At 36.7% G+C, this 18767-nt stretch overlaps 1 protein-coding gene and 1 non-coding gene across 13 annotated transcripts in view; both read right to left on the reverse strand.

Moving 5' to 3' along the window:
* Positions 1-18767, reverse strand: part of Pcdh9 (protocadherin 9) — an 899165-nt gene that overhangs the window by 115356 nt on the left and 765042 nt on the right.
* On the reverse strand, positions 8887-9049 carry LOC120097302 (U1 spliceosomal RNA). The gene has a single exon (XR_015639250.1). It is a non-coding gene; the product is annotated as a U1 spliceosomal RNA (small nuclear RNA).

Raw genomic sequence — 18767 nt, forward strand, 5'->3', positions numbered from 1 at the left:
AAATTATAATTTATAATTTCTTATTGTATTATTTATCTATATGAAGCTGCAACTTAGACTAATTAAGCCTTTAGGACTACAAAATGATCAAGAAGCATGTGGTGGGCTACGGAAAACCTACTGCTGTGTCATTGATTCTCCTTCATGGCATGGTACAGCATAAAAATGGGGAATAAGGGTTAGGGGCTGGGGTCCTTGGTAAAACTAAATTGGTAAAATACTTGTCCTGAAAACCCGACTGCAGATGTGGGGATAAGGGGATCCCCAAAGCTTACTTGCCTGCAAGTGTTCTAGGACAGTAAATCGTACACACCAGGGATTCAGGTGAGTAAACATGTTTCCAAAACTGAGGGACCAGGGGTTGGAACCTACAGGGAGGCCTGATGGCCTGAGTTCAGTCTCCAGAATCCACAATGTGGCAGAATGGAACTGTCAGTTGGTGTTGTCCTCTGACCCACACAATACCCACAGGTGTGGGGGGCACAGAAAAGTGAGAAAAGACAATGGCAGTCTATCCTGCACATGTGGATGAATGCACACACAAGACATACATAAGTACTGGGGGTAAGGGTCATAGACCAATTCAAAATGTCTTTGTTTGATCCATCTACAAACACGGGTCGTATTGGTGTAAGATTTTCTTAGTGAATTTTTGCACTACACTAGACAATTTATTGAAATTTTATGATAAAATTTTACCTTATGATAAATTTACTATTTTGTATAGTATTAATGACATGTATATTATGGAAAGGAGAGATGGCTTGGTAGTTGAGAGCTCTAGTTTTGTTTGTAGTGTACTCGGTTTTAATTGCTAGCACATACGTGTCAAGTTTGTAACTATCTATAACTCCAGTTCCAGAGGAACCAGCACTCGATTCTATCACACATAGTACAAGGAAAATGCACAGCAGCAAAGCAGTCCTATGTATAATCTACGAAATGTAAGCATATACAAAGGAAATAAAATGGGTTGGGGATTTAGCTCAGTGGTAGAGCGCTTGCCTAGGAAGCGCAAGGCCCTGGGTTCAGTCCCCAGCTCCGGAAAAAAAAAAAAAAGAACCAAAAAAAAACAAAGGAAATAAAATGTATGTAATTTTTTAAACTAAAACATGTTAAAGTGTCTAATAAAGTGCTCTAAAAGAAACAATGGAAAAGTATTTATAAACAAACAAAAACCAACCCCCTCCCCCCAAAAATTCTTAAAGACACTAGCTTAAGTTCTACCTTAAAAAAATATAATGAAGAAAAAGGAAATCAGAGGCTTGAGAGATATAATCTCATATTAAACTTCATGTTCTTCTGCCTCTTGAAAAAATACACTGAAAAATATTCAAGTCTAGCTATGTAGTTTATGTAGTACTTTGTGTTCATATCTTTTCTAACAGTTTAAATTTCACTCTGCAATTTGGAACAGATTTGATCAACTTGCTTTCATGTGTCTATGTTTTTCAGCTGCAATGAAAATAAACACACGGGCTTGGTTTTCCACAAAATTGTGAAGATACTTACTTCAATGCAAACGTTATTTACACGTGTCACATGGCCGAAGCTCAGTGAGCAGAGTCCAGTTATCCAAAGCTTTCACTTATGTGTCTTGAACACTTCCTTAGGTTCTCACAAACACCCACCCCTTGGGATGTCCTGAGTTGTGGCTCTGTAAAACTGTTTCCTCTTCAATGAAAGCATATTTGTTATGAGAAAGGACATCAAGGGGTTGGTTTCTTTTATGACTGACACTAACATTGGTCCTGTTTTGAGTTTACAGTCACATAAGCATATTTATTTTCTGTAGTTGAGCTGAATATGATCTACAAAAATACCTAAACTACCTAATGTCCAACAATTAAACAACTTTAAAGGCTTAGTGATTCTACTGTGACAATAAATTCAGCTTAAAATAGAGACTATATGTTATTATTTCTTAGAGAAGCTGTCCATGTGACAAATTGCTGCTGAAATTCTTCTTCTGTAACTTGTCAGCTTTCAAATACAGTGTTTCTATACATATACAATAACTATATGTTTATTTTACCCCCTCCAGAAATAAAAACAAAGGCTTGAATGCTATCATAATAAAGCTGTCATACATAGTCAGATAAAGTCAGGAATCTGCTTTCATTTACAAAAACAGGATAAAAGCAGTAAACATCTAAGAGCATAAAGATCTTAATACATTACAAGATACAGAATCATGGAAAGAAAGAGACACCTATTGTTTTCAGTCCTCGACACAGTGTTTGAAAATAAATACCCTAAGAGTCTACTAACATGTCTGAGGAAGAGAAGGGGGATTGCCTGGAGGCTGTGCTAACTCCTAAGATTAAATATTAGAGTATTTAAAAGTAAATGGGTAAATGTTAGGTGATGAATTAAATGAAACAACTAGCATTCCAAATAAGGCTGAGCTCAAATATTAATCCAAACTCAGTGGCCTTGCAATACTTTTCCACCCCTGTTCTTCTCCCACCTCTTTAATTCCTTTGCTTATGCATTTCCATATTCAAATGGAAATAGCAAAGCTATTCACCAAAAGCCCAGGAGACTGATTGTAAGGGAAACAATGTCTGCCAACTTGCTTTCTCCACATCCATCTGTTGTACAAAACAATAAAGATTCATTGACCAACTACTTGACATTGCCACACATCCAATTCTGTCTATGTTTTGATAAATGACATCTCTTCATGGGCAATCCTCACCACACAGAAATTCCCAATATCAACCAAAAAATAAAAATACCTACTACACTTGGTGAGGTAGCAGATGTTCTGTCCTTTGCTGAATTGCTACAATCATTTCCAGTCACTGTCCTCTGCCTATACTGGTAGCCATATTTCCATCTTGTCTCATTCTTATGAAGGGTGCTAAATGGAAAACATATCTCAAAGGTAGGTAACTAAGGGCTCTAGGGAAAGAAAGCAGAGACATTAAAAATAAAGAGAAATAAAGCATTTTGAAAAAATCAAAGAGAAACAATTGTGCCCCCATGGCCTCTAATTAGGCTCTTAAAGTAAAAGTGAGAAGAAAGTACACAGGGAAAATATAAGTTGATTTTTTTCAAATCATAAAATATTTATTGTCTTTTATGAAAATTAACATTTATAGAATAGACACCCAGTATGCATAATTGTTATGATAGCTGTCAGAAGTTACCATGGACTTCCTTTAGGACATAATTTCAGCAGCATAAGAAGCAACAGATATGACCCCAGAGAGAAGTGCTGCCCTGAAAGTTACTTGCTTTGGTGTCTCTTCAGATACTTGGAAAGGTAGTGCTTTGGGAGCATGTGTGAGTGTGTGTGGCCAGGGGCAGCGGGAGGTTTATGGGGATTATTAATTTACCTTGTCTGGATATGGAAATAAGAATGACTCTGGTACTTTGAAAACACCCCATTCTTTAATGCTAGGAGAAAAACTATAAAATAGTCAATATATGAATTCTGCTAACAGTTCCTGATGTAGACAGGATCTAGTGGGATCACTGCCATGGAAGACAGTTTTGAAAAATTAATATATATATATATATATATATATATCTTTAAAATACCAACCAAACAAAAGAAACCTTTTCCCCATACTTAGAAATTCTACTTCCAGTTGTGTCCAGGACCTCAAGAATTCCCTACTTCCTCCAATTCCCCAAATATGTGTTAGGTAAATGTCTAAAAGGACAATAATCATTGCCACAGGGGATAATACAATTTTTAAAAACAAACTTTAAATAGCTTGTCCAATTACACCTATAGAGATATGTAACAGTGAGCTATCAGAAGAACATAAACTGTAGGCAGAGGCAATGAGGATGCCCAATAGCTAAGACAAGCATGACAGAGAAAGCATGCCTTAGAAGAACTGTAGGAGTCACATTTGACATGTTGTTTCTTGCAAAGAAGTTGGCAGCTTGCCTTTGATTTTCTGTAGTCAGTGACCACTGACATGATTTTGTTCTGCTATTAGAGCCAAAGAAAAACACTCAGAATCTGTTAGGATACAAATTTGGATATTTTGTCCTGAGTGATGTAGGGGCATAGATAAATCTGAGTAGTAGATTTGTACCACAAAGATGTGAATTGCATGTTAGAATGTAGAACAAATGTCAGACCTTTTGCTGTATGATTCTGAACAATAAAAGGGGATAACAATGATGAATTTGTTGTTGTTTGTGGTGCTGAGGATATAATGGTGATGGTGTTTATAATAAGAAGGGATTCTGTTCAATGTTGAAAAAAAACCCAAAACATTGTCCCGTCCCAGCAAGCATAAGAGAGAAAATCTTTTTGTACTGAGTAAATCATATTCTTTGTAAATATCTAAGCCTGCCAGGCAAAAAAGTAAAGCAAGAACATAAGCATCAGATATTCTGCTTGGACACCTTCCTTGACCTTGAGGTTCTATATGAGTGAATATCTATATGAGAATGTACCTTGAAATAAATGAAAGTATTCTTAGCTGATAAAAATACTCCTTGCTTCCAATAGTTACAATGTGTATGTAGTCATTCCTGTTATTGTTAACATTGAACAATTTTATGCAGTTTGACTAAAACAACAACAATGATAAACCAAGAAGATAAATGTCATTTGAAATTCAGATTTCCTGATTCATCCAATTTTCTAGTGTAGGTAATGGAGAAAATTTTGATGTAGTCATTCAGAATGGCACTGAATACAACGCAAATCTCTGCTTGCAAGGAGAAGCAGGGGGATGCCTTTATGTAATCTGTGAGAAAGGCAGGCAGTATCTTAGAAAAGGAGTTCTTCTATTTAAGGGAAATGAATAGTTTCACATAATCTTTATTGATGTACCTTGCAACTCTTTCTAAAAAGCAGCCAATGCAGATTCATCTCCTAACAAAAGTAACGTATTCATCATAAACGCAGTCAAAACAAAACAAACTGAACAGTGGATTTTGGCTCACATCAATGATTTTACATATGTCTAATGAAGATTTAAAAATACAAAGTTGCTCTGTTTACCATGTTATACAATTTTCTGGTAGACAAAATAAAGCTTCCTAGTCCACCATGTATTCGGTTTAAATTCCACTTTCATATTAAGAAACCTCAATCTTCTCTGGAATAAAGATCTTAAAGAAAGACAGTACAAATACATACCATGGGCTTTGGCAACGATTATCATAGACAACTTTTTATTTCTATCATTTTTATAAAGTTAACAAAGTTTAACAAAGTATCAGACATATAGCTTACGTTGACTTGATTTCCTCCTGGCTAGTTGCCGATATGAATCACCTTTCCGTAGCTTAAGTAAAGGAACCTTACCCCCAAAACATAGCCAAAGGACTAGGTTTTTATTTTCACTTTTCAACTGGATGAGATTCTTATATCTATCCTTCTAAATTGGGAAGCACGTCTTTAATCACTGTAGGCGTTAAGATATTTGTTTTAAAATGAAAATAAAGAAGCTAAAAGAAAACAAAACAAATAAACAATTGACTGTCCTCCATATACATGTATGTATGTATGTATGTATGTATGTATTTCCTAGATCTGGGATTTTAAGACCTCAAAGATGGGTCAGACTAGAGTCTAATGATATAGCCAATTTTACTTACATTTCAGTGTCTGCTTATACATGGATGAAATATAGAAAGCAATGATCAAAGTCTGGTTGCTTGAGTTCAGGAAAACAAGTAAACAAACACATTAAACACACACTAAGTATTAATAGAGCTCTTTCCCAGAACTTTTTCAGGACAGAGCAATTTTAGCAGTTTCCTGGTATGTACTATGTATTAGATCTGAGAATTCGTGAGAGCAAGGCAGAAGGTCAGATCCAGATCCAAGGCACACTAAGGACAGAACTCAGTGTATCTTTTCACCAGATTTGGTTTTGTGGCAATGTTCTCACATCTAAAACAAATAAAAATATCTTATAAATTGAATATAAATGTTTGCTGCAGAAGGTACAAGAATATGACCAAGAACTACCCAGGGATCAAAAAATGTACCTAAGGTAAAAGGTCTTTTGAAGCCTCTCAGTTCTCCAAGGCATTGTTCACTACACACCATTATTTTGATCGGGTTCTGACAATAAATATGTCTTTTCTTTATCCTACAGAAATCTTGTAGTGTTTCAACAGTACAAATCTTATAGTGTTTCAACAGTATAAAGTGTACCTTATGAACAGAAGAATCAACTACATTGTGAAAGGTTCAGATCTTAATGATCATAATATGTATATCATATGCCCCATTAGTTAGGTGCTGAATGCCCATTGGAAACAGAGAGCCTCAAATCCATAGGGAATGGACTTACCCAATTACAGTGTCTAAAGACTTCCAGTTGGCATTTTCTGCCCCATGTTATCTACATGGCACAGCTCAAACATTTGAAGAACTGGGCTTTATCTGAATTTGTTTTTATTAGGATTATTAGTTTTTATAATAAATTTAATGAGTATCAATTTTGGCGAAGGGTTTGCAGACCAACCAACCAAACAAACAAACAAACAAATAAACAAAAAAGAAACACTTGGCCTAAATAAGTTTGGTGATTGAGGTAACTATTAAAGACACACTGGTAACTACTGACTTAGCTCACTAAAAATTATAATCAATATCCAACCACATAAAGAGCAAAGGATGAAAACAGACGCTCATAAAACCATGATAGTTAGAATATTGTACTACGATTAATTATAGTTTTATGTATATAGTACTATACAATAATAAATTGCATGTGTATGCCTGATATAGCTATTTGAAGTGACATGATTGAAGAAATTGGTAGGATGCTTTCTTAGTTAGGGTTTTATTGCTGTGAACAGATGCCACGACCAATGTAAGTTTGTTTAATTGGGGCTGGCTTACAGATTCAGAAATTCAGTCCACTATCCTCAAGGGAGCTTGGTAGCATCCAAGCAGGCATGGTGCAGGAAGAGCTGAGTTCTACATCTTCACCCAAAGGAAGTCAGGAACAGACTGAGCATTCTCAGACAGCTAGGAGGAGGATCTCCAAGCCCACCCCCACAGTGACGCACTTCCTCTAACAAGGCCACACTTTCTAATAGTGCTACTCCCTGGGCCAATCATATGCAAACCATCACAGACGCTAAAAACTAACAAAAGAATATGAAGCATTTTCTAATTTGTAGTCATAAAAGAAAGTAATCAGATGGTTCCCAAAATAGTTGAGTCTGTTCAGTGTGTAATTAGTGGCACTATTACTCTTCCATTCCACTGAGCTGATCTTATAAATGAGAAACTAAAAGCATATACTGTTAAAAAAAAAAACATAATCAAGACTAGGGAAACAGGATTTAAAAAGAAAGAGAAAATTTCACCCTTAAGTCATAACTACTCCCTTATATGAAAAAAGTAGAAACTATGCTATATGAGTGTAAAGCTGACCGACACTGAATCTTTGTTAAATATAATTTTCTTTCATATAATTTTTAAAAGGAAAACTTATGTTAGGGAATGTTAGAACTTCACATGCATATTGTGTATCGTTCAAAGAAACTAAAAGTAAATAAATCCAGTTATCTAAAGTTAATTGGAAACTCAAAATATCTACTTAATATAATTTAGCAAAATTCAGATGGCCTGGCATTCCATAAAGGTTAAATTTATGGTAATTAATTTATGGAATTTTCATATTTAACAAAGTTTACCATGTGTAAATAAGCACAATACTGTTTCTATGAATCATCAGTCTCCTGGATATTTTTATGCCATCTTGGCACAAGCTACAGCCCTCTAAAAAGAGGGCACCACTATTGGTGTAAAATTATAAGAAATGCTGTCGGGGTTGGGGATTTAGCTCAGTGGTAGAGCGCTTGCCTAGGAAGCGCAAGGCCCTGGGTTCGGTCCCCAGCTCCGAAAAAAAGAACCAAAAAAAAAAAAAAAAAAAAAGAAATGCTGCTGTCTTTTATCCCGCTGTAGGTCCGGCACCATAGTGCCCTAAGATATCTGGTAGACATCTTCATCTCAGTCAGCAAAGTGCCTCACTTGCTCTGCTCTATCCCACAAAACACTGCCGATGGCTACTCTCTAGGCAACAATCTCTCTAACCATCTAGTTCCCAAGGCAGGTTGCCACCATGCCAGACATACACATCCCAATTCTGTGGCGACCTAGTGTCTGCACAACATACTCTTTTGAATTCAATTAAATCGCCACATGAAAGAACACACAACACAATAACCTCTAGTCCAATTGATAATATATAATTGCCCACCTAGACACACAAAGCCCTGTTCACATCCATCCCTTAAGAATATTCATAACAACCTGTAAATGTGCAGAGAGGAATCTTAACATCCACCTCCATGTTCTCTCGACTGTTCCTCCCTCTCTGCTTGCTCCAGTTTCCTCATCCTCTCTAAAACTTTTCTCCTGCCCATCCTTCCTTCTCGTCCAATGACAGGCCTCGTTCTATCTTGTACCTGTCTTCACCTGCATAATGACATCATCCTACATGCCACAATTGAAAAGATCTTTTATAATATCCAGATAGGAGAGCATTTTCTTAAATAATAATTGATGGGGATGAGTCAAGTCTATTGTGGGTGTTGGTATCCTAGGCTGGTAGTTCTAGGTTTTAAAAGAAAGAAGGTTGAGCCATGATGAAAAAGCAAGTAAGTAGCACCTCTCCATGGCTTATAAATCAATTCCTGTCTTCAGGTTCTTGCTTTTTTTCCATTCCTGTCATGAGTCCATCATTTCAGTCATGGACTGCAATATGAAAATATGAACCAAATAAACAATTTCCTATACATGTTTTTTACGGTCATAAGTTTTATCACAGTAATAGTATCTAAATACAACAATCAATAAAATATATGATAAAAAGTAGATATTCTCTCTAAAATATAAATGTAAATTATCCATCTAAAGTAAGCCTTTTTTCACTCATTTCTTAGAGGAGAGTGTGATCACAGTCTTCCCCTACCACAAATTTTGCTGTCAAGTTTCCCACGTTTGCAGAAATTAAAGAGTGATCACATCTAGAGTGCAATGGATAACCATTGCCCTGGGAAAACTAACTTTGTGATCATAGTATTTCCCCGGCCAGGTAGGTAACTAAAATAATTCTTAGGTACCCCTTATTAGTAAAGCTTTACATTATAGTAACACAGATCTGTGACACAGTCTGATTTTTCTGGATTAAATGGCAAGAGGAATACTATGTGCCATAATTTTATTGCATAGTAACACAGGAAAACAAATGAGACATTACTATTAGCTACACCTTTGTCATAAGAAAATTTAACACTTGCCTTTAGAAATGACCAAAATGTTTTCTATAGAAATAAAACACTAAAAATATACTGAAAATCTTTCAAGATGCCAATTCTAAAACTATATAAAAATAAAGTGATTTGGTTATAATAATTTAAAGTCATGAACCGATGGGAAATAATTGCTTAATATAGCTGATAAACACTTTTGATTACATACTTAAATGCTAATTATATGATTCTCTATTACCTACAAGGCTTCTCAACTGCATATTCATGATATAATGAGTAGAAACATCTCTGTTTGCTTGTCTTATTGAAATGATTTATTTCCCCATTTCATTTTATTACTTGCATTTATCCCTCCCTGTTTATTTAATTCAAATTCCTTACAGGGGACTGAGAACTCACTGGTTCACTTAGACATAGGCCTCTTCTATTCCACATCAGAGAGTTTGCTGGTTATAGCTTTATAAGGCAAGCCAGGACCCAGAAATAAAGCCTGTCCCGCTAGCAAACTCATATCTGAATTCCATCCTCACTAACAAATTTTTTACAGAGAAGAGTTCTAAGATTCCTTTCCTTTTTTATTACATTAACCTATTTTTAATTTTTCATAAGGTGTGACATTAAATAATAAATGATAATAAAATTATTCAGATGCTGCTTCCACAGGACAGGGCAGCAATCAAATTATAGCATTGAATCACATCTTAGTTACATTGACCTTGCCCTTTGTAAAATTTCTCTGAATGTCTCATATTGATAAAAGTGAAAAATAAATAGTCTCAATCAGAAGGGGGAAGAAAATAATCTCTGGAGGTAGACGGAGAAAGAAATCTGGTAGGGAGAGAGGAGGGGTAAGGAAAATGGGGACTGGTTTAGATACTGGAAGAGATTGGGGAGAAGTACAGAAGGTCAGGAATTTGAAAGATGGTGTTTAGTAGTGGAGAGAGGGGGAACTGAAGGTAGTCACTAGAAAGTCCCAGATACCAGGAATCCAAGAGTTTCCCAGGACCCAATAGAGAGAACATTAGTCGAAATATCCAACACAGGGGAGATAGAACCTGTAGAGACCATGTCCAGTGGATTCTCATGGTCCCCTATGGAGGGATGGGGCCACCCACCCACCTCAAAAATAATAATCCAGAATTTCTCCTGTCAAAAGGAAATTCAGGGAAAAGCCCCACCTAGGGATCCCTCACACTTGCAGAGACCAAACCCAGACACTATTGCTGATCCAAGAAGAGCTTGCTGAGAGGACCCTGGTATAGCGGTCTCCAGAGTGGTTCTGCCAGGGCCTGACCAATACAGATGTGGATGCCTGCAGTCAACCATTAAACTGAGCACACAGGGACACCAATAGAGAAGATAGGGCAAGGACTGAAGGAGCTGAAGGGATTTGCAACCCCATAGGAAGAACAACAACATCAACCAACCATACCCCACAGTGCTCCCAGGGTACACATGGGGGAATGCATGACTTCAGCAAAGAATTGTGTTATCTGGCATCAATGGGATGGGAGCTCCTTGGTCCTGTGGAGTCTGGATAACCTAGGGTGGGGGAATGCTAGGGCACTGAGGCAGGAGTAGGTGGGCAGTTGGGGAAGTACCTTCATAGAGGCAGGGGGAGGGGTGGGATAGGGAGTTTGTGGAGGTGAAACTGGGAAGGAGGATAACATTTGAAATGTAAATAAATAAAATAACCAATAAAAATAAAAATATACTTCCTCAAAAACTGATCATTCTTATAAATAATATATGCCAGATTTAAATTGCAAATTTTGAGGTACTAAAACATTATTTAACAAATTTGTAATGTAAAGTGTTCGTATATTGGCTTTCTTTAATTTTTAAAAACACCTTTTTTTAAAGAAACTTATGTGCTGTTATGAGTAATGGTCTTTGGAAAACTGTTGAGAAAAAGTTTAAAGCAAGTTTCTGTATTAAGTCATAAAGATGATTCCTAAGTACTTAATTTAGCACTATAGACCTAATGTAAGAGATATGGAATGTGTAATTCAGTGAATGAATGTGAAACCATGAAGCAAATTTCTCTCAAGTAAAGATACTATTCAAAATACTAACAAAAGTGTAATTAATATGTGTCTCTGTAGATCTTGATAAAGAGATTGTTTAAAAATGTATAATAAATAAATTTGAGGATACTATAAAATGTATAATAATATATAATCATAATATCATATGAAATAATTAATATAATATAATGTTTCTCATTCATAGCAGCCTTTTCAACTTTCTCACAAAAGCCACTTTCAGTATGTCATCATTTTATTATTAGTCTCAGACGTAATGGGATGCAATCTATCAGTCAAGGCAAGTTACCTCATCTGCAAGGCAGTAAAAACCAATACGCTCTTCAATATCCCACTTCTACTATGATTGACGACCACGCATGTATATGATGCATATGCACATGCATATTTAAATATGTTCATATATCTAAATATATAAGCATGTATTACTGTATGCATATATGTATATATTTCTATAGGTATATATGCACTGTATGTATAGATTGCTCTTTATATATAGTACATATGTTAATGAACTACTTTAATATTTGACTGAATAGGGAGACTCTGGGACAAATGAGTTTGGATCATTACAGTAATTCCTACTTATTTTTCATTAATTCCATTCTTAAATTTATATCTTGCTTTATCAATCATTTAAATGAAAGATTTGAGCATATATTCAAATCAAACATGAAAAGACTTCTTAATCTTTTAAAACTGAGATACTGGGACATTTAAAAAGTTAGCCAGGCAGGACTCCCAGAGTACTAATAATGACAGCAACCCACCCATAAAATCTTGGATCCAAAAGTGTGTCCTATTTACAAGATGTGCCAGGACGAAGATGTACAAAAGAGAATGACCTAGGAATGGCTGGGTCAAATTGAGACCCATCTTATGGGCAAGAACCAAATCTGATAATATTAATGGTATGTTATGCTTGCAGACAGGAGCTTAGCACAACCATCCTCTGAGAACTCTACCCAGCAGCCTATGGAAATATGAAGAGACTCATAGCCAAACATTAGATGGAGCTCATGAGTCTTCTGGAAGAGTTGGGAAATTTAAGGATCTAAGAAGATAGGAACTCCACAGGAAGACCAACAGAGGCAACTAGCCTGAGGGCACCCAGAGACTGATTCTCCAACCAAAAAGCAAGCTTTGGCTGGATCTAAGCTCCCTGCACACATGTAGTAGATGTGCAGCTTGGTCTTAAGGGATCCTTAACAACTGGAGCAGGAGCTGTTCCTGAATGTGCTGCCTGTCTGTGTATCCCATTCCTCTATCTGGTCTGCCTCCTATGAGAGAGATGTCCTCTGTGACTTGATGTGGGGAGCGTGTGTGTGTGCGTGTGTGTGTGTGTGTGTGTGTGTGTGTGTGTGTGTGTGTGTGGTATTCCAGAGGGCTGGGATCTTTCTCAGAGGAGTAAGGAAATGTATAATTGTGGGAGGAGCTGTGAACTGGAGGGACTAGAAAGAGAGGGCGCCTGATATTGGAGTGTAAAATGAATAAATAAAAAAAATTACTGAACAAAAAAGGTTTCACTTGCTCAGACTAATAAAAATCTATAAATATCCAAATGACTAAACATTTAATGAATTACTGGCCACATGGTCAGGGTTTACAAAGTATCTTAGTTTGAAACAGTGAGTTTCAGAGAGGAAAAAGACTATTTGTTTCATTTTAACATTATTTTAATAGTTCTAGCAAAAGCAACTTGAAATAAGAGAATATCTGTTTCCTGTTTGCATTTGGCAGAAGTCTTTCTTTCATGATGGAAAATGACTGTGCTCATGGTGACTGGACTGTCAGTCCAAGACTCTCTTTGACTATAGGTATGTACAGTACCTTAAATAGGGCGAGCATGCTGCTGCAGAGGTGGCTTGACAGTTAAGAGCGATCTTTGCTCTCAAAAAGACTCAGTTTTGGTTCCTGGCATTAGCATGTAGCGGCTAACAGCCCTCTGCAGTTGGTGTTGTCTGGAAGCTGATGCACTCTTTTGATGCAGGCATCAGATACGCAAGTAGTGCCCACACATGCAAATACTCATTCTCACAAAACGCTTTAAAAACCTTAAGCAAAAATGATGGAAAAGCTTAACAAAGCTAGCAACATTAATAAATTTGTGCACAACAGAATGCACAGGCAAAGCAATTCGGTAATATTCTCCTACAAGCTGCAGCAATATAAATATAAGAAAGGAAAAATTGGGCAAATGATATCAAGGTGAATAATAAAAACTTCTATCATAACCGCATTCCCCTTTTATCTGTCATTTCCTGTCTGTGTGACTGGATTTTCTTCTGTGTGTGCACATGGGTGTAGGTCAGCCTCCTTAATAATTTACTTTATAGACAGTGTCCTTCTGTGAACCTGGAGGTGGATGCTTTAGCCAGAATGACTGACCAACAGACCGGTTGTTCTGCCTCTTAACTCAGCAATGATAGTCTAAAGGTTGCCTGCCACTGTGCCCACATTTAATGTAGGTGTTACTCTTCAAACTCAAATCCCCATGCAAAGTCATTTGCATAGCAAAATCACTTCCCTTTTTCATGAGATTTGATTTTTATTTTTTTAACCCACAGAGTTAAAAAATCTATATACAAGGCCATTGTTTTTGTGATGCGATTTTTTTTGCCAAAATAAATGTTAGAAAATAAATCCTGAAAATACAAAAAGCTGAATTTGAAAAGTCTACACTGATGAGATCTGTTAGAGGCATCAGAGCCAGGTCTAAAAATATCTTCAAGGTAACCCTGAGATTAAGGGAAGGACATCACTCATAATGTCATAAGAAAGAAGGGCACAGAGCAATGGCCTGTAGCTAAAGAAAGAGGAATAAAAACCTGGTTATTTTAAAAGTTCCTTATACTGAGGTCAACTAGTTGGAATCAGTAGTACCAGCACAAGCTTTTATGGTCAAGTACAATTTTTAAAGTAGGTGGCTTTGGAAAAGTAAGATCTAAGTCATCCTTAGCTCTGCAGAGCCCATTAAAATTTCTTATCACCTTGTACAAAGCTCAAGTTGAAGTGGATCAAGGACCTCCACATAAAACCAGATACACTGAAACTAATAAAAGAGAAAGGGGGAAGAATCTCAGACAGATGGGCACAAGGGAAAATGTCCTGAACATAACAGCAATGGCTTATGCTCTAAGATCAACACTAGGCAAATGGGACCTCATAAAATTGCAAAGCTTCTGTAAGGCAAAGGACACCATCATTAGGACAAAATGACAACCAACAGATTGGGAAAAGATCTTTACCAGTCCTACATCTAAGAGAGGGCTACTATCTAATATATACAAAGAACTCAAGAACTTAGACTCCAGAGAATCAAACAATCCTATTAAAAATGATGGTGTCTAAGCAAACCTGACCATGTTGCATTTTAAGTGTTTGTATCTGATTGCATGCTAGGCATACTTCAAATGAGTTTGTCTAATAAAGTGTCTTGGTTTAGCTCTTAAAAAAATGGGATACAGAGTTAAACAAAGAATTCTCAGCTGAGTAATATTGAATAACCAAGAAGCACCTAAAGAAATGTTCAACATCCTCAGTCATTAGGGAAATGCAAATCAAAACAACCCTGAGATTCCACCGGTCAGAATGGCTAAGATCAAAAACTCAGGTGACAGCAGATGCTGTCAAGAATGTGGAGAAAGAAGAACACTCCTCTGTTTTTGGTGGGATTGCAAACTGGTACAAAATCTCTGGAAATCAGTCTGAAAGTTCCTCAGAAAATTTGACATAGTACTACCTGAGGACCCAGCTATACTGTTCCTGGTCATACACCTAAAATATGCTCCAACATATTATGAGGACATATGATCCACTATGTTCACAGCAGTTTTATTTATAATAGTCAGAAGCTGGAAAGAACCCTGATGTCCTTCAACACAGGAATGAATACAGAAAATGTGGTTCATTATACAATGGAGTACTACTCAGCAATTAAAAACAATGACTTCATGAAATTCTTAGGCAAATGGATGGAACTAGAAAATATCCCGAGTGAGGTAATCCAGTCACAAAAGAACACATAGTACGATAAATGGCTCAGAATATACGAGAGATACAATTCACAGACCATATGAAGCTCAAGAAGAAGGAAAAGCAAAATGTGGACATGTCAATACTTCTTAGAAGGGGGAATAAAATATTCATGGGAGGAAATACAGGGACAATGAGTGGAGCAGAGACTGGAGGAAAGGCTATCCAGAGATAGCCTCACCTTGGGATCCATTCCATATGCAGCCACCCAACCCAATCACTAATTTTGATGCTAAGAAGTGCTCACTGATAGGAGCCTGATATGAATGTCTCCTGAGAGCCTCTACCAGAGCCTTAAGGATACAAATGAGGATGCTTGCAGTTAACTATCAGACTGACCAGTGTGACCACGGTGGAAGAGTTAGAGAAAGGACTGAAGGAGCTAACGGGATTAGCAACCCCATAGGAAGACCTGAGGGACTTAACCACCATCCAAAGGGTACACACGGACAGACCCCTGGCTCCAGCCGCATATGTAGCAGAGGGCATCAATGGGTGGAGAGGCCCTTGGTCTTGTGAAGGCTTGATGCCCCAGTGTGGGGTTGCTAGGGCTGGGAGGCGAGGTGGGAGGGAGTAGCTGGGTGGGTTGGGGAGCACCCTCATAGAAGCAGAGGTAGGCAGGGATATGATCGGAGGTTTTTGGGGTGAAAACCGAAAAGAGGATAACATTTGAAATGTAAATTAAAAATACAATAAAAGGGGGTTGGGGATTTAGCTCAGCGGTAGAGCGCTTGCCTAGGAAGCGCAAGGCCCTGGATTCGGTCCCCAGCTCCGAAAAACAGAACCAAAAAAAAAATACAATAAAAGAAAAGAAAAAAAAATGAAAATGTTGGCAAATGTGTGCATCATTCATTCAGCATTTTGAGGTAATCTAAAGATATTTGAACTAGTGTAGTTTGCAGGCCATAAGTCTATCTTAAATAGTCCGTGTCTTCTTGTGGATAGATTGTCTTTCTCAAATACATACTCATTCATCATTTACTAAATTATTTTAGACAAAGTTTTTTCTTTTGGGGGTTTTTCAATTTAAATAATATATTATTAATTAACCTAGATTATGTCACTTTTCTCCTGGCTTTCCTTCCCTTAACTCTCTCCACTGAACCTCCCTCCAATCCCTTCTTTGCTATGCCCCACCCACGTAGACAGTCTCCTCTGTTTATCACTGCTTCATACATGTAAATTGGGTAGGAGTAGTTATAAACTATGATCAGAATAGACGAAAAATGAGGGGAAGTAGCTCTCCCATTTTTCTCACAGCTGCAAATGTTGGCTGTGGGTGGTGTGCGAGGGATAATGGGAAATGAATTTTTAAAGCATTTATTTCTTAATCCTTTCAGAGAGGCAATATCATAGCATGTTCACTTTTTGTTTGTTTGTTTCTTTGCTTGTTTTTCACCCAGTAAATATGTACTGAGAGAGTGCCAGTTGTTAGCAAGGAGGGATACTGCTAGGCTGACAAATCTCAGACCATCGGGAAGCCCCAATAACCTTTGTATTTATTTTTATCGTTAACATGTAGCAGAGCCATGGGTGGTTGCAAAGTGAATTGAATTGAAAGGAGGCATACACCCACCTTGGTCTGCAATGCACACAGCTTTACTGCCAAGCAGACCAGCTCGCAGCAGCCACAACTCAAGTCTGTTGCTAGAAGGATAGAAAAGAACTTCTTCTACATTTAAAGGAATATGGGAACTGTAAATGTTCAAGTCACAAGGACATGACTTTCCTCATTAATTCATTTACAAATAAATGTGTCCAATTGCAGTTTAGTGAGGAGGTATCATATACAGACCTGTCCATTTGTTTAAAAAGTTATGGTTCTCTCTTTTCTCTAATAATGACACACATGAGTACTATATTTACAGCATCTGTATTCACTAACCCCACCCAATATTGTTTCCCTACACTCTATTTTAGTTAAGCTGAATTTTGTGTACATTTTGGAAATGGCCTGATCTCAAGAAATTTGATAACAGTCATATATGCAGGATTTGGTGAATTTTCACTGCCTGGCAATTTGTTGTGTGCAAGACCTTACAAAATTCTCTAGTATATTCCATTCAAAGTATAATTTGAATATTTGCTTGATTCATTATATGAAAATTATAGTGAATTTAGATCCTCATCGCTGAGAAATAATTCTACATTGTTTTCTCTATAGTTTCTTCTTTAATTAACACAATAACTACTTGAAATAAGTATTAATATTATCTCAGTTTTAAGCTGGAGGATACTGACCCAAAAACAGATTCAACGAATGTATTGAAATGCAAAGCCACCTAGTGACAGAATTTAGACTAAAGCCTTTTTGGCACTGTGCACCACTGGCTATTCAAAATTGAAATGTATGCTGATCTGTCTATAAAGCCACAGAGGAAACATTTAGTAACTTAATTCAAGGCTGCTGTTACATTTCTGTAAGCAAATAGCAGTTTTGTACTGTATGTTGCATAGGACGACTGCCCACTTGGTTAACAATATATCTATTTAAAGACAATCTTTATCAAAATCAAAGTAAATCTGAAGGCCTATTTTCCAAAGCTTCATATTGTAAAACCAGGACACCTGCAGACACATTTAATGATTACTACAACATGATTGGCAATATGGGAAGAGGATTTAAACACAAAGCTTTGCAGCAACATAGATGATTATGTTTTAATGACTTGGGTTTCCTGGGGTTTCTATTTTATCATTGCTGCTGACATATTTTCATAGACAACTGGAAGAAGGCAAATAGAAGGGACGGTCTATACCTTCAGTCATCAGACTTCAAACAAGGCTTGGATTTACTATTCCCAGAATAATTATAGTTAGCCTAGAATTTATGAATAGTTTCTAGGAAGATGTTTTAAATGATAAGAGTCTTTATTATTTGTGGCTTTGGAGATTTTCTTTTTATTCCATAAATTTTTCTTCTGCTCAGTGTTCCCTTTACATTCAACCCCAAGTGGGTTTATTAAGACATGTACTTTCTGGTTATTTGTTATAAGATTGTAGTAAAATACATAGTATTAATTATCAAAAATTTCCATTTGAATGAATCCAGCTACACGAAATCTTTGAATAGTCTGGCTTACGTAGTTTTCATGGAGCAAACATTGCTTAGTGCTCCTGATAATTCAAAGTGTTTCCAGTCTGGTTGCTTTAAACCACTTCTAGGATTTAGTCACATCTGTGAGACTGGAGGTAGCTAGTATAACAGGATGCTTCCAAATAATGGCTCTCACCCTACTCTGTGATACATGTGATTACAGCCCTGGCATTTTAATCATTGCCATAGACTTAGTAATTATTTTGCTGTTTCTGCATTTTGATCCATTTGTTTAATCTGTTTCTGTGTCAGGATTTTACTGCTTAAAATTGAGATAACCCTAACAAGTAAACCCAATTTGATCATTTGTCGAAAATTATATGCATATATGTAGTAGCAAAAAAAAAAAATAAGATTTTATAGGAATTGAG

The sequence above is a fragment of the Rattus norvegicus genome, chromosome 15 (assembly GCF_021556685.1).
Source record: "Rattus norvegicus strain SHRSP/BbbUtx chromosome 15, alternate assembly SHRSP_T2T, whole genome shotgun sequence".
NCBI classification, from domain to species: Eukaryota; Metazoa; Chordata; class Mammalia; order Rodentia; family Muridae; genus Rattus; species Rattus norvegicus.